At 41.8% G+C, this 14,958-nt stretch overlaps 1 protein-coding gene across 4 annotated transcripts in view; it reads right to left on the bottom strand.

The window, feature by feature from the left end:
• BEST3 (bestrophin 3) overlaps positions 1–14,958 on the bottom strand; it is a 53,794-nt gene that overhangs the window by 6,609 nt on the left and 32,227 nt on the right. The gene's annotated exons all lie outside the window — the stretch shown is intronic.

Here is a 14,958-nt window from a genome sequence, read left to right as displayed (position 1 = left end):
GAACATCCAATATTTCTTCCCCTTATTTATTCAGTTTACATGCTGAATAAATATTAAGGGAAATTGGATTGGAAGAAGAGTGTGGTTTTAACATTAGAGAAAGAAACATCAATAACCTGCACTATACTGATGACACAACATTGATAGCTGAAAATGCAAAGGAGCTGCAAGCTGTAGTAATAAAAGTTGAGCAGCACAGTGAAAAAAATGGTCTGAAATTAAATATGAAGAAAACCAAATTAATGGTAACAATGACAAAACCCAGCCTTAGAACTGATAATGAAGATATTGAAGTGATAGATAGCTTCTGCCTTTTGGGATCAACCATCAAAAGTAAGGGAACAAGCACAAGAAATACACATGGGCTAGTACTTGGGAGAAAATCCATGAAGACCTTCCAAAAGATTTTCAGATGTGTGTCCACAAATATAGAATAGTTGTGAGATGCAAGCAAACAGAACCACATGTGAACAGCTGAAGTCGGTACTGTCTAGCACCTATATTACAAGGATGTCAAGGCTTGATTTCCCTAGGAACAATCATGGCTCTTGGGGGAGATCAAGTTTATGCTGCTTGTGGCTGCACAACAACTCCAGCTAGGTCCTTATGTGATTCCTCCTTCCAGCCCAGCTGGCAGTTTCCCAACAATAGTGCAGGCAATGGTATTCCCTGTAACACTTTATAGAAGTGAAAGTATGGCTTTGAAGAAGCTGGATAGAAACAGCATTGATGCTTTTGAACTTTATTGTTTGAAAAGACTCCTGAGAATACCACGGATAGCCAAAAACCCCAAACAAATGAATCATAAAACAGATCAACCCAAAGTTTGAAGTACAAATGACCAAACTCAAATTATCCTACTTCAGGCACATTAAGGGAAAATCCAGCTTTCTGGAGAAGGCACTTTTGCTGGTAAAAATGGAAAGAAAGATAGGAAGAGCAAGACTATCTGGAAGGTGGATTTACTTGATTCCAGTGGCGATGGATGAATCATTGAAATGCCTGAAAGACCAGGTTAGAGATTGTCATGGAGAAAATCCATGTTTTTAAGAATCAACACTGACTTGATGGCACATAATCAATCAATTGATGATTTGCACATTACCTTGAATCTCAGAGGACTTTGTCTAATTTTTATTTATTCATATTTTACTGGCTGTCCCATAGGTTTTTCTTCTAAATGGGCATCCAATCTTTATATCTTAAATTGAGACTGCAGTACTAAGTTGCATTTTTTATATATTTATTTCACTATTAAACAAACTAATAATAAGTAAATAAATAGACACATTTATCCACAAATTTATCAAGCAGCTAGATCAGTACACAATCTGGCACTCTTTGTTCCTCAATTCCTTTTGCTCCAGATAGCCCTCAAAAATATTATGGCAAAGTTATAATCTGGAAAACACTAAATTTCCTCTTCTGAACAAATTGGTTAATGTATTGGCAAACCTACAATATCCTTAAATGAGATTGAAAGATATATACAAGTATGACAGCACTAAGAAACTTTGTACTGGCTAGCTGCACATATCATCTGCCATTGGTATGTGGCATATAATCTCACAGGATTGAAATGAATGTAATTGAAGACAATTACATATTGTTTTAAATACTTGGCTACCACAACAAAAAGGATTACAGACTAATCCCAGACAACAAGAGCTAGGATTAAAAGGATTTCACGTAAGAAAATCACTATCCTATATATAATATGATTGACAGACAAACAACAATTTAAAATCATCTGGTTTTAAAACTGTTTTGCTTGTAAAAGAATACACATATTGTTATAATTAGAGGTCCTTTGAGAACCAGAGATATAGATGAAAACATATCCATACATTTCTGCATCCTTTGTTCTGTGGAAGCAGGCAACAATTTTGTATTGATTACATTAAAATAATTCAGTATAACAGGCAAATTCAATTTAGGATGTCTTAACATATTAACTTTGCTAGATGAAATTTGCTTTGTGGAAATTATCAAAAGGAGAAGTAATTTTTATTTAATAAGACTAAGTCAGAAACCAGTTATATGTGTTGCAGAGATTTGTATTGTTGGACATTAACAGAACTGAAAATTTGCTGTCTTTTTTGTTTGATTATGGTTTTAGAATAATTTAGCTTTGTTTTATTTTATTGCAAGTGCTTGATTTTAACAGTGTTTTGGAAAGATAATATAAGATTTTATTATTTTATTATTTTTATTTTATTTTTATTTTATAATATATATACAGTATTAACAATAAATAACAATAATGTGCTAGAACCACAGCATTGTTGAATCAGAAGGTGGGATACCAATAAAGCTAGAAATTAGAATAACACTCTGGATGGATTATTCTTTAAAAGTCATGGCACAAATATTATGCAAGCAAACTTCTGCTCATATAAAAGGACAGTGTTTGATTTTCCTCTCATTTTGGCTGTGCTTGTTCCAAATATGGAAAGTCCTCCAGTCCTCTGAAACTGATCTGGAGCAGTGGAGGAGCAGAAAGAACTAGTTTTCACCATTAGATGCTGTATGCCAGCAGAATGGCCCTTTTCAAATAGCCAATCCTTATTTATTGCACTACACTAAATATATTAATTTTTTTGAAATTAGTTTTTATTCAGTTTAAAATGTATAGCCTGACAAAATAAATTTGTAATATAATCTGTGAACTTTAGTGAAAACAAATTGAAAGATAAAAAGGACAAGTATAGAAAGTGGAAAGAGGGGAACATAACTAAGTCAGAATATCAGCAAATAGCCCGAGCCTGCAAAGATGAAGTGAAGAAAGCCAAGGCTCAAAATGAACTAAGGCTTGCGACCAAAGTCAAAAATAACAAAAAAAGCTTCTTTCAACATGTAAAAAACAAGAAAAAAGTGAAGGAAATGATTGGTCCATTAGTGGGTGGAAGTGGCAAGAAGGTGACAAGCAACAGGGAGAAAGCAGAACTATTTAACTCATTTTTTGCATCTGTCTTTACACAAAGGGAAAAAACAGACCAACCTATCAAAAATAGTGCCATAAAAAACAAAACAGAAACACAAATTAAGATAGGCAAGAAAATGGTTAGTGAGCACCTGTCCAGCCTAGATGAGTTCAAATCGCCAGGACCAGATGGATTACATCCCAGAGTTCTCAAGGAACTGGCAGATGTGATATCGGAGCCACTGAACTATATTTTTCAAAGATCCTGGAACACAGGGGAACTACCAGAGGACTGGAAAAGAGCTGATGTAGTTCCCATCCTCAAAAAAGGAAAAAAAATGGATCCAGGAAATTACAGACCTATCAGCCTGACCTCAATACCTGGGAAGATCCTGGAAAAGATAATCAAACAACGAATCAACGAACACCTAGAGGCAAACAAAGTCATTACTAAAAGCCAACATGGGTTTGTCAAAAATAGATCATGCCAGACAAATCTTATTGCATTCTTTGACCAAGTGACAAAATTAGTGGATCAGAGGAATGCTGTGGATATAATTTACTTGGACTTCAGTAAGGCATTTGATAAAGTAGCTCACAACCTACTACTTGACAAGATAGAAAAATGTGGGGTAGACAGAACCACCACCAGATGGATCCGTAGCTGGCTGACCGGCCGTACTCAGCGAGTGGTCCTCAATGGAACTGCATCTATATGGAGGGAAGTGTGTAGTGGGGTGCCCCAGGGCTCTGTTCTGGGCCCAGTACTCTTCAACATCTTCATCAACGATTTGGATGAAGGGATAGATGGGGAACTCATCAAATTTGCAGACGACACCAAGCTGGCAGGAATAGCCAACACTCCAGAAGACAGGCTTAAGATACAGAAGGATCTGGACAGACTTGAACACTGGGCACTAACTAACAAAATGAAATTCAATGGTGAAAAAAGCAAGGTTCTACATTTAGGCAAGAAAAACCAAATGCACAAGTACAGCATAAGTGGCACCATGCTCAATAGTAGTAACTGTGAGAGGGACCTCGGAGTCCTAGTAGACAATCACCTAAATATGAGCCAGCAGTGTGCTGCAGCTGCCAAAAAGGCCAACACAGTGCTAGGCTGCATTAACAGAGGGATAGAATCAAGATCACGTGAAGTATTAATACCACTCTTCAATGCCTTGGTAAGGCCACACTTGGAATACTGCATCCAGTTTTGGTCACCACGATGCAAAAAAGATGTTGAGACTCTAGAAAGAGTACAGAGAAGAGCAACAAAGATGATTAGGGGACTGGAGGCTAAAACATATAAGGAACGGTTGCTAGAATTGGGTATGTCTAGTTTAACGAAGAGAAGGACAAGGGGGGACATGATAGCAGTATTCCAATATCTCAGGGGCTGCCATAAAGAAGAGGGAATTAAGCTATTTTCCAAAGCACCTGAAGGCAGGACAAGAAGCAACGGGTGGAAACTAATCAAGGAGAGAAGCAACCTAGAACTAAGGAGAAACTTCCTGACAGTGAGAACAATTAATCAGTGGAACAGCTTGCCTCCAGAAGCAGTAAATGCTCCAACACTGGAAGTTTTTAAGAAGAGACTGGACAGCCACTTGTCCGAAATGGTGTAGGGTTTCCTGCCCGAGCAGGGGGTTGGACTAGATGACCTCCAAGGTCCCTTCCAACTTTACTAATATGAACATATGAACAAATCAATTGTTGCAAATCAACTTTGCATGCATAGGTTTGTTGCCTGTACAAACCTATTCACTATGAGGTGCAAAAGATGTAAGATAGTTAGCAAAGAGATTCTCCACTTGTACCTTTTTCTTTTACTAAAAGACATACTTTCCATGTGTCTACTTATATACTTCTTATATTTTCAGGGCATTTATTTCTTCTCTCAGTTCAGTTAGTCTTTTATTTTTCTGATACTGACCAGTTAGTTTTGGCACTTATATGATTTGCTGTCATTTCACAATAGAAGGAAGCGCCTATAAGCAGTGGTGGCAAATCTATGGCACATGTGCCAGAGATGGCACTCAGAATCCTCTCTGTGGGCATGCGCACCATCGCCCCAGCAGAGTTCACCAGAGTAGCGAGCACATAGCATTTGGAAACGATGGGGCAAGGAGTGAGCAAGCAGCGTTGGCTCCCTGAGGATGCCCCGGAGATAGCGAGGGGCTGGCCCCCGCCACCCTGGTCCTGGCATTGCCCAGCCTGGTGGCCCACAAAGCGTGTACACAGGAGGTGGTGAGCACACAGGGGCAGACAGCATCCAGCAGCAGGGGCTGCATAGCCAACTGTGAATACCGGGCTGGTCCTCCAGCAGCAGCGCTGTAGTGGTACTGGCAGCACACGAAGTTGGGAGAGCATGTGATGTGGACTGCCGGACACGCCTACTCCATCCCATCTCTTTTTGGTTGGAGAGCTGGTTGCCACTGGTCATCTCCTCAGCCCCCTCTGTCTTGCCCTTGGCCTGCGAGTGGAGTGCATTCCCCTCATGCACCTTGGTACCTACTGCAGCCATTAGCCACTTGCACAGGTCTGTTAGGCCACCACCCAGAGCTGCAGAACTGCCCAGCATGAAGGAGGCAATGCGGTTGGCTAGGAAGCCCTGTGTAGAGGTGGTAGAGCATGCCCAGGGCCAGGAGGCAAAAGGCCACCCTGAGTGGGGAAAACCAGGTCCCCATCAGTATCATGGCCGCCCAGGCCCAGCAGAGATGGGGGGAGGCACGCAATCCTGGCTGGGACTGAGGGGCCATGGTGCCGATGGGGATCCAGCTTTCCCTGTTCAGGGTGGCCTTTGGCTTGCTGGGTGTGGGTGTGCTCTACCACCTCTACTCGAGATTGCTAGCCGGCTGTTTCGCCTCCTTTGTGCCAGGCGCTCTGGGCGGCGGTGGCAGCCTAATGGACCTGCGTGAGCTGCTGGTAGTGCCAGCCTGAGGCACGGGAGGGAAGAGGTGGGTGGTGCAGATTCCCCATGCGTGAGACTGGGATTTTTCTCCTGCTGTTGGATTTTTGCTGCCAGACTGTTTAACTTGATGCAGAAAGGGAATGATCAGCATTCTGCATCAAGTAAACTTTAAAGAATTTAAAGAGTCTGGCAGCAAAAATCCTCCACCTTACATGGGATCTGTTTTTTTTTTCTCTACTCCCCTTAGCTTTTTGCTGCCAGACTGTTTAACTCGATGCAGAATGGGAAGGATCCGCATTATGCATCAAGTAAACTTTCAAGAAAGTTAAACAGTCTGACAGCAAAAATCATTTTACATGAGACTGGAGTTTTTTTCTCTGCTCCCTTTAGCTTTTCGCTGCCAGACTGCCTTGCCTGGCTGGCCAGCTGGCACAAAATCTGACTGCTCTTCTCCCCCTCCACGTCCTCCCCCCTCAAGTGGCCCCCAGCAGCTTGGGTGCCTCAGCTCTGTCCGAGCTGAAGAAAGTGAAGGCGCAGCAGCAGGATTGCTCTCAATAAGCCGGGCGCACACGAGTGACCAGCGCTTTCTTAAGAGATATGAACTTAGAAGAAAAAAGATAGACTCAATGTTACATGCTGTTTGATATCTTTAATTTTGGGACCCTGCATGCAAGGGGTCTGAAGTTTGTATTACTGTAAGAGCATAGTGTTTAGTACATTGGCTAAATGTACATCCAGCTGTATTTAACAATATAACCAAGCCAAGTCAAAGGCAGGCAATTTGATGTTTGAACAAAATTAAGCAAAAATTGGAAACTGAGTGTTTCCTTTAATTAGTTTTAGTTTTGTTGATAAATAGCTTCTGTTTAAGGCCCGGTGATGAACATCTGATCCATGCTTTGGGCATCTTCTGTTGGAATGTTGTGAACCTTTCCATTTTGTCTAATGAAGTGATCTATGAAATTTGAAAGTTGTGGTTTCCTCAGACCAGCATAGACACACACAGGGCTTTTTTTTTTTGTCATAGAACACACAGAATGGTGTTCTGGCACCTTTTTTTGACGGATTTTCAACTTCCACAGAAACACTAGTGAAGATGGCTCTTCACTTAGCTCATGCTGCTTTGGGGAAAAGACCCCTGGCTTCTGCTGCCCTTAACAGGTATGGCATGTGGTTAGTCCCGGGACACGACTCTTGCGCTTGCTCCTGCCAGACTCCGCTGCTGTCTCCTGCCTGGGTTGTGCTACTCCCTCTGTTGGCTTTTGAAAGCCAACAGGAATTGCCTAGATCTGGTCATTGACAGCTGTCTCTGCACCGCCAAGTGGCCAAGGGACCCCGCTGGCAAACACTGCGCATTAAAGTTGTCTGCAGTGGAGGTCAGTTGGTGGGAACTTTGCACCCCTCCTTGCTGCCCAACCACACTGTCTCCTTGTGAGTAAGAGAGGACCGGGGGTAGGAAGTGGGGGGAGCAGCACTTAATTCTGTGTAGAGGCTCAGATCAGGTCCCTAGAAATATTATAGGGTGGGGCGGCCTCTTCTCTTTTTTTTCTGGGGTCTCCGATATAGCCCTAGCATTTCCTGTAGATTCTGGGTCTAGAAAGAGCTGCAAGGGGAACCCTTGGGTGGAATCTGCTACGTTTGTGGGTAAAATGTGGATTAAGTGTTATTGGTTTCAGACAAACCCAGTTCCAAGATAGAAGGCTTAACGGTTGTGTAGCTTTTTAATTTTTAAACAAGTTTATAATCTCCTCGTGAACTTTGTTAATAAAAAAAGAAACAACTGAACAAAAATGTTTATATTATCAAGGCAAAGTTGAATATATATAACACAATTTCTTTGCAATTCATTATCTTGTCAGTAACATGACTCCATCAATTAAACATATATATGTTGTATTACAGACATCTATTATCTACCACTGCCAGTCCTTCCAAAAGGAACTCAATATATGTTAGACTATATATGCAAAAGTTGTCTACTCCTCTATTAAAGTGCAACACATCACTTTCCAAGTAGACAAAAAATAATATTCCATATTTACTATACCCACCTGCAGTATATAAAGATGGGAGAGCTATCCCACAATGTTTCAGCTGTATGGCAGCCTACTATGCTGTCTTCATGATTAATTTGATAAAACAGGACTTTGTGTTCTAAGTTCATCATGAACTAAGTCTGATGAAAATAACCAACTACTTTGGCAGGGATGAATTAATAGCATGCATTTTGGGTTATAGGAGCATCTCATTCACTTGAATCAATGTGATCATATCTTTAAAATGGTATGTACAAGCCATCAATAATGTGGTTGCTAATATAGGTAAGTCAAGCTTATGAGCTGTTTGTATTTAAGGAGATGCTCACAACAAATTCTAGTTGCCTGAATGCCTGAAAGATGGATTACTTCATCTAAGCTAAAAACAGATGAGGAAAACTAAAGACAATTATGAATTAACCTTGGCTCAAATCTTTAAGATGCAGCATTAGTAAGAATGTCCCAAGGGTGAAATTACAAACCATCTGCAATAAATTCAGTGTTCTTATTCTGGCAGGAATACTTGATAGTAAATCAGATACATCTCTGCTGAAACACTGGTTATTTCAAATGGAAAAGATGATAGGTATTCCCCAAACAAATCAGGTTTAAATGTTTGAAAGTACATTCATGTTTTGTACTGATTAGTAGCAATAATAAATCTAATTATGCTATGCATATTTATGTTAGCCAAACCCTGGAGCAGTTGTAGAAATCTTCTACCACAATGGCAAGCCCTTTAAGATTATATTTTCAAAGAAACAATGAAACTCTTGGCAGAGGCACTGGAAATATAACTTAAGTTATCTGTAAAAAAAAAATTCAGAGTATGAATGTTAGCTTCCATGCATCTCTTCAATTTAAATTTGCACTACTAAAAAAACTAGGAAACTTTTAAAAAAGCATAATTGCAGGACTAACTGATTTTTTTGATTTTTTTTAATTTTTAGTATAAAAGTGTGACTCCAAATTTAAAAATGAAAAAAAAATTAATTACTTCTCAACCACTGGTCCTGCTAATAAAAAGGCCAGAATATTAACAGACACAATGATAAAACACATGAAAATAATGACACCTGTTGATATTTCTGAATCTAATCCTGAGAAGCAAAGCCAAACTACAAATGACTGGTTGGACTGCTGGACCTATGATAAAAAAAAAAGGTTTTTGCTTGAAAAATGAATGGCTCTGTGTTTGCAAAATGAAACTTGACTGTATGCCTTGTAGAAAAGTTGGAACTCTTGGAATTGAAATGAAAATGGGAATGAAACTTTCCAAAGAATGGAGCAACAATGAGATAACCTATTCTGGCAAAGATAGGAAGCAATAGTTGAGCTCATTTCAAAATGCACTTATGATGGCTTGAAAAGAAAAATAACATCTACAGAATTTTTATTGGACCTAGGATTGATGTATGGCGCTCTCCAAGAATTATCAGAATTAAGTTTAGACCTACAGGATCGCAACATGGACCTGTACAAGGCAAATAAGAAAATAAAAATACCAGTACAAGTTTTTGAAGAAAGAAGACAGAACTTTGGGCCCTATCATAAATGCACTGTTGTTGCTGTACATTATCTTCGCTTTTGTGGAGTTTTACTTCATGAAAAAGATTCAAGAAAGGATCCCCCCATTGACCCAAGTACATTTTATACAAAATTGTTGAAAAAAGATTGCTTGATGATGAGTTGGCATATTTGTCTCGCGCACTTTATCAAAAACATTGGCCTGAAGATGTTAATACTCAACTGACATTTGGAGAAGTGGAAATTAGAAACTTGTCAATCAGACTGCAACTAAATGAAAGAGAAATGATTTGTGGATTTCGTGAATACATTCTTGAAGACATATACAGAAAAACTGTTGCATTTGATATGAACTCTGAATACCATTCCCATTTTTTCAAGTGAATGTGAATGTGGGTTTTTGCAGATGAATCTAATTGCCACCCCAACAAGACCTTCATTGAAGACTAAGACAATTTCAGCACTTTTGTTCATCAAACTTGTCGACCACCTCTGAGACTTTTCGACCCTTCAAAGTACGTTGATCTGTGGTTACTCAGAGGGCAACATTTGGCCATACATAGTAACAGCAAGGAAAGGAGTCGACAATATTTGCCAGACGAGAATTGGACAAAACTTTGGAATTTACTATGAACATTTGCCTTAAATACAATAAATTAAATTTATGTTAAGAACTGAATATATAATTTTTTAAATAAAAGATTAACAAGATGTGAGTTCCGGCACCTTTTTTTTGTGAAAAAAAAGCACTGCTTACACAGAATATCAGAATAGTTTCTGCAGTTCTTATAGTAGGCTATATATAAACCTGGGAAACTGTATCAGTGACAATGGGCATAGGAATAAATAATTAAATACATCTACACCCCTGATAATGGACAGATAGTTTACCAAGGTACTATAAATATTCATGAGAGGTCTGATTTACAGAATAATAAGGATGGAAGGGATCTTGGAGGTCTTCTAGTCCAATCCCTTGCTTGAGCAGGAGACTGCATACCATTTGGGACAATGTCCAGTCTCTTCTTGAAAATCTCCACTGATGGAGCACCCACAGCTTCCGGAGCCATTCCACCAATAAATTTTCACACTCTCAGGAAATTTATCCTTAGTTCTAGGCTGTCTCTCTCTTTGATACGTTTTCATCTGTTACTTCTTGTCCTGCTCTCAGGTGCTTTGAATAAGTTAAACTGCTCTTTTCTGTGACAGCCCTTTAAGATTCTATCATGTCATCCCTACTCCTTTGTTAGACTAGACATATCTAGTTCTTGCAACTGTTTGCCTTATGCTTTAGCCTCCGGTCCCCTAATCATCATTGCTGCTCCTCTCTGCACTTTGTCTAAGGCCTCAACATCTTTTTTGTATTGTGGTAAGCAAAACTGGACACAGAATTCCAACTGTGGTCTTACCAATATGAAAGTTAGTTCTCAAGACAACTACAAATAAAGAGTCTGATGCCAAATCAGTTCATTACCACAAGAGACAAGTCAAAATTTGTGACACTCATGCTGATGCTGTCATTATTTATGTGGTATCTCTTGTTCCCCATCCTTCATGCCAAAGGATACTGCTGTTCCTACTTTTACTTAGAGAACAATGATAAACTCTTTTAATCTTGTGGATGAAGGACAGTTTATGATCCAGACTAGGACTGAGCAATATGACCTTTCATGGATTCTTCTATTGGGTTTTTGAATTCTGTGAAATACGTCTGACTGAGTGGAAGTGTCCTAATAGTCTTTTTTAGAGGGTAAGTTGAATCAGAATGGTTTGGGTAAATACTGATGGTAGGGACTACTCTTAGCATCTTTTGGAGAGGCTATGATATAACATGTGGATGAGACACAGATGCAAAATCGGAAAAACCAACTATGCACGTGGAAAAGATGTTTATTTTAGATTTGGCAGGAAATGTAATAGGATGTGCACTTGCATACATACACTCAGGGAAGACTTCTTCAGCCCTTCTTTCACAATTGTTATTGTTGCAGTCTCCCATAATGTAAGGGTAGGACTAATTGCTGCTAACATAGGGGCAGGTCCCTTAACAGGGAAATGTCCTTGTTAAGTCCTGGGAGCGATGGTGAATGAAGAATACACGTTTCTGGAACAGCTCTTTATTGTGCTTATTTCAAACTCCAACAACAATGAGCAAAGGCATGCAGGCCTCCTTTTATATGTTCCCGATCCCCGGACAAGATAGCAACATTTCTAGGCACTTTTCGCACCTTGCGCATGTGCACTTGGCCGGCGCCACTCAGTCTGGTCCCAGGCAGTTTCTGCAATTGCCCAGGAGCCTTGCAATGTCCTGAGTCTGCATTTGCAGGCTCGGGACACAACACCCCTCCCCCTTTAGCTAGAACACACACGGTACATGTTCTTACAATCATACAAAATATAAAATAATATATATTAAAAAAATAATCATTTTGTTTTTCCATTCTACCAACACTCCATTCTACTACAACTTGTATGCCACTCTCTAATGTGTGCTTCGCGGGTTCTATTGCTACCCACATAGGTTCCATCTCCTTACCATAGACTAATACTTTTCTTAGGCTGACAATAACCTTACATACTCACCTAGGTGTTTAGGAGGGGCCGTAACCCGTTGAGACCTACGCAGAATTAGGGAGGGTTCCTGGCCTGACAGTTCCCCTGCCCGACTGGACAGACCAGGACTTGACTTTAAGGGAGCCTGGCCTACCGGCCCATTTGATGAGCTCGCTAGACCAGGACTTTTATGCACAGATTTTGCAAGTGACCCCTGGTGGGCATACTGACAGTATTGCCAGAGTTTTCCCCAGGCTCTGTGAGAACAGCTGCACTTTCCCACCCTTCTGAGTTGGCTGAGGATTCCAGAACTACTCTGGATGGTTCCTGAGAACCTATGTCCTCGAGTCAGCGACCTTTTTCGGACGTGCCCTATGAGACAGGGGTGTGTAAGGGGCCCCAGTATTTGGCAGACCCCAAGGTCGGGCCTGAGAGTCAGGAGAGGCCTCTCTGCTTGCCCCCCTTACATAGGACCTCCTTTTGGAAGCAGTTGCAGAACTGAACCTGCTTCCTGGCTGGGTTGCCAGTTCTTGCATGTTCTGTGAGTTCTGTGAATACCCCCAGTTATCCTCCCTGCCTGGAGTGTTACTGTTTCTGTATGGACTATGAGGATGCCCCCAGGGTGACTCCCTGGCTGGAGTGCGTCTTGGTGTGTAGAGTAGTTCTCTGCCCCATGAATTCTTGTTTGGAGCGGAATCTCGGGATGGGGGATCAACGATCTCCTCAGCTGCCGGCACTGGCTGCTGACATTGATTCTCAGAATGTATTCTATAACCTTCCTCCCCCCCCCCCAGAGCAGAGCCAGGAGCGGAAGGGTGAGACTCCAGCCTCGGACGCAGCCGATCTATGTGCCGCCGAAGAATGCGGCTGTCTTCCAGGGACACTTCATAGGACAAGGGCCCCAATACCTTGCAGACCACAGCTGGTACACAGAGATGACCAGGCCCATAGTTTCTGGTCCAAACAGGAGCACCTACTTGCAGACACCTTGGTGGCCATGGATGCGACCCTTGAGACGCCACTCGGTCAGGGTGCAGTCTGTCAAGCTTGGTAATGAGCCAGCGACCCCAACGAAGTTCAGCTGGGCTCTTTCCAGTGGCAGTGCAAGGTGTGGTGTGATGTGCAAGAAGAAAGTCTGCTAACTTGTGATGCCAGTCACCGTAAGTCAGTCTCTTAAGGGCATACTTGGTGGTGCACACCATACGTTCAGCCATTCCGTTGGTGGATGGGTGGAAAGGAGCAGAAGTTGCATGGCAGATCATGTTGGCATGGAGGAAAACCTGGAACTCAGAAGAGGTGAATTGAGGACCATTGTCTGAAACGAGAACATCTGGAAGGCCATGAGTTGCAAAAATACTTCTCAGCACCTGGATAGTCTTGGTAGCAGTAGTGGAGGACACAGGAACAATCTCTAGCCACTTACAATGGCTATCAACAACAACCAAGAAGAATTGCCCCTGAAAGGGCCCAGTGTAATCTATATGTACCCTGGACTATGGGGTGTGAGTTTCCTCCCATCTATGAACTGGGGCCTGAGGCATTTCAGGCCGGGACCGTTGGCACACATGGCACCCATGCACTTGAGCCTCAATGGCTTTATCGAGCCAGGCCATCATAAATGGCTGCGCGCAAGTGCCTTCATCCTGACTATGCCAGGGTGTCCCTCATGTAAAGAATGCAGCACTCTAGTCCTCAGTGAGGTAGGGATTACTACCCTACTTCCCCATAGCAGACAACCCTTAAAAGTGGACAACTCATGTCTTCTTTGCCAGAAACTCTGAAACTCAGTATCAGGGCATCAGTCAGGCCATCCTGACAACACCCATGACAGAACACGTGTGAACATGTGGTCAGTGACAGTTTCAGCAGACACATCACTTGCATTGAGGGAGACTCAGGCAGCTCTTGAATGGACAGAATATTAATGGCTAGAGCAGGATCAGGCTCCAGTGTTGGAAGGGGTAATCTACTCAGAGCATCAGCATGACCCATTTCCTTTCCAAGCTTGTGAATTAAAGAGTAGTCATATGCTGACAGGAAAATGGACCAACGCAGCATACGAGGAGAAAGAATATGTGGGGTCTGTTTGGTTGTGGTAAACAACCCTAGCAGAGGCTTATGGTCAGTGTAGACCATGAAATGGCGGCCGTATATGAAATCATGAAACTTCTTAATGCTGGCCACAATGGCCAGCTCCTCCCTGTCAATCTGAGCATAGTTCCGCTCAGCAGAAGACAAGGTTCTGGAGTAATACGCTACAGGGACCTGTGTCCCATCAGCCAACAGATGGCTAAGAACTGCCCCCACGCCATATGGAGAAGCATCACAGGCAATGCAAACAGGTAACTGCTCATTGAAGTGAACCAGTACAGCATTAGAAGTAAGCAAGGCCTTAACCTCACTGAAACTTTTTTCATGGACCTTAGTCCACTGCCAGCAGGCTTGTTTGTCTAAGAGCCTGTGCAATGGCTCAGCTATAGCAGCTTTGTTTGGCAGAAAGGCATGGTAAAAATTTAGTAGCCCCAAAAAGGCTTGTAGTTCCCCTTTAGACTTAGGGCTTGAGGCCTGCTGAATGGCCTTTAATTTAGCTTCAGAAGGGTGGATGCCTTGAGCATCTATCCTGAATCCCAAAAAGTCAGTAGAATTGACTCCTATCTTACACTTGTCCTTTTTTAACTTGAGACCTGCTTCCCTAAAACGAAACAAGACAGCCCTTAATCTCTCAGCCAAGTTTTGAGGTGATTCTCCTGCAATGAGGACATTATCAAAATATGGACAGATTCCTGGAATACCCCTCAGTGTGTTCTCCATAATACTCTGGAAAATGCCAGGGGCTACATTTACCCCAAATTGCAATCTCTTCACTTTAAAAACTCCTCTATGAGTCACAATCGTTTGAGCCTCAGCAGCTGCCTCATCAACAGGCAACTGTTGATAGGCCTGTGCCAGGTCAAGCTTTGCAAAAATCCGCCCCACCTTTAGGGAAGCCAGAATGTGACTTACTA

This window comes from Crotalus tigris, unplaced genomic scaffold (genome assembly GCF_016545835.1).
Source record: "Crotalus tigris isolate CLP2741 ecotype Arizona unplaced genomic scaffold, ASM1654583v1 scf7180000017916.3911339, whole genome shotgun sequence".
NCBI classification, from domain to species: Eukaryota; Metazoa; Chordata; class Lepidosauria; order Squamata; family Viperidae; genus Crotalus; species Crotalus tigris.
This window is presented reverse-complemented; position numbering and strand designations above follow the sequence as displayed.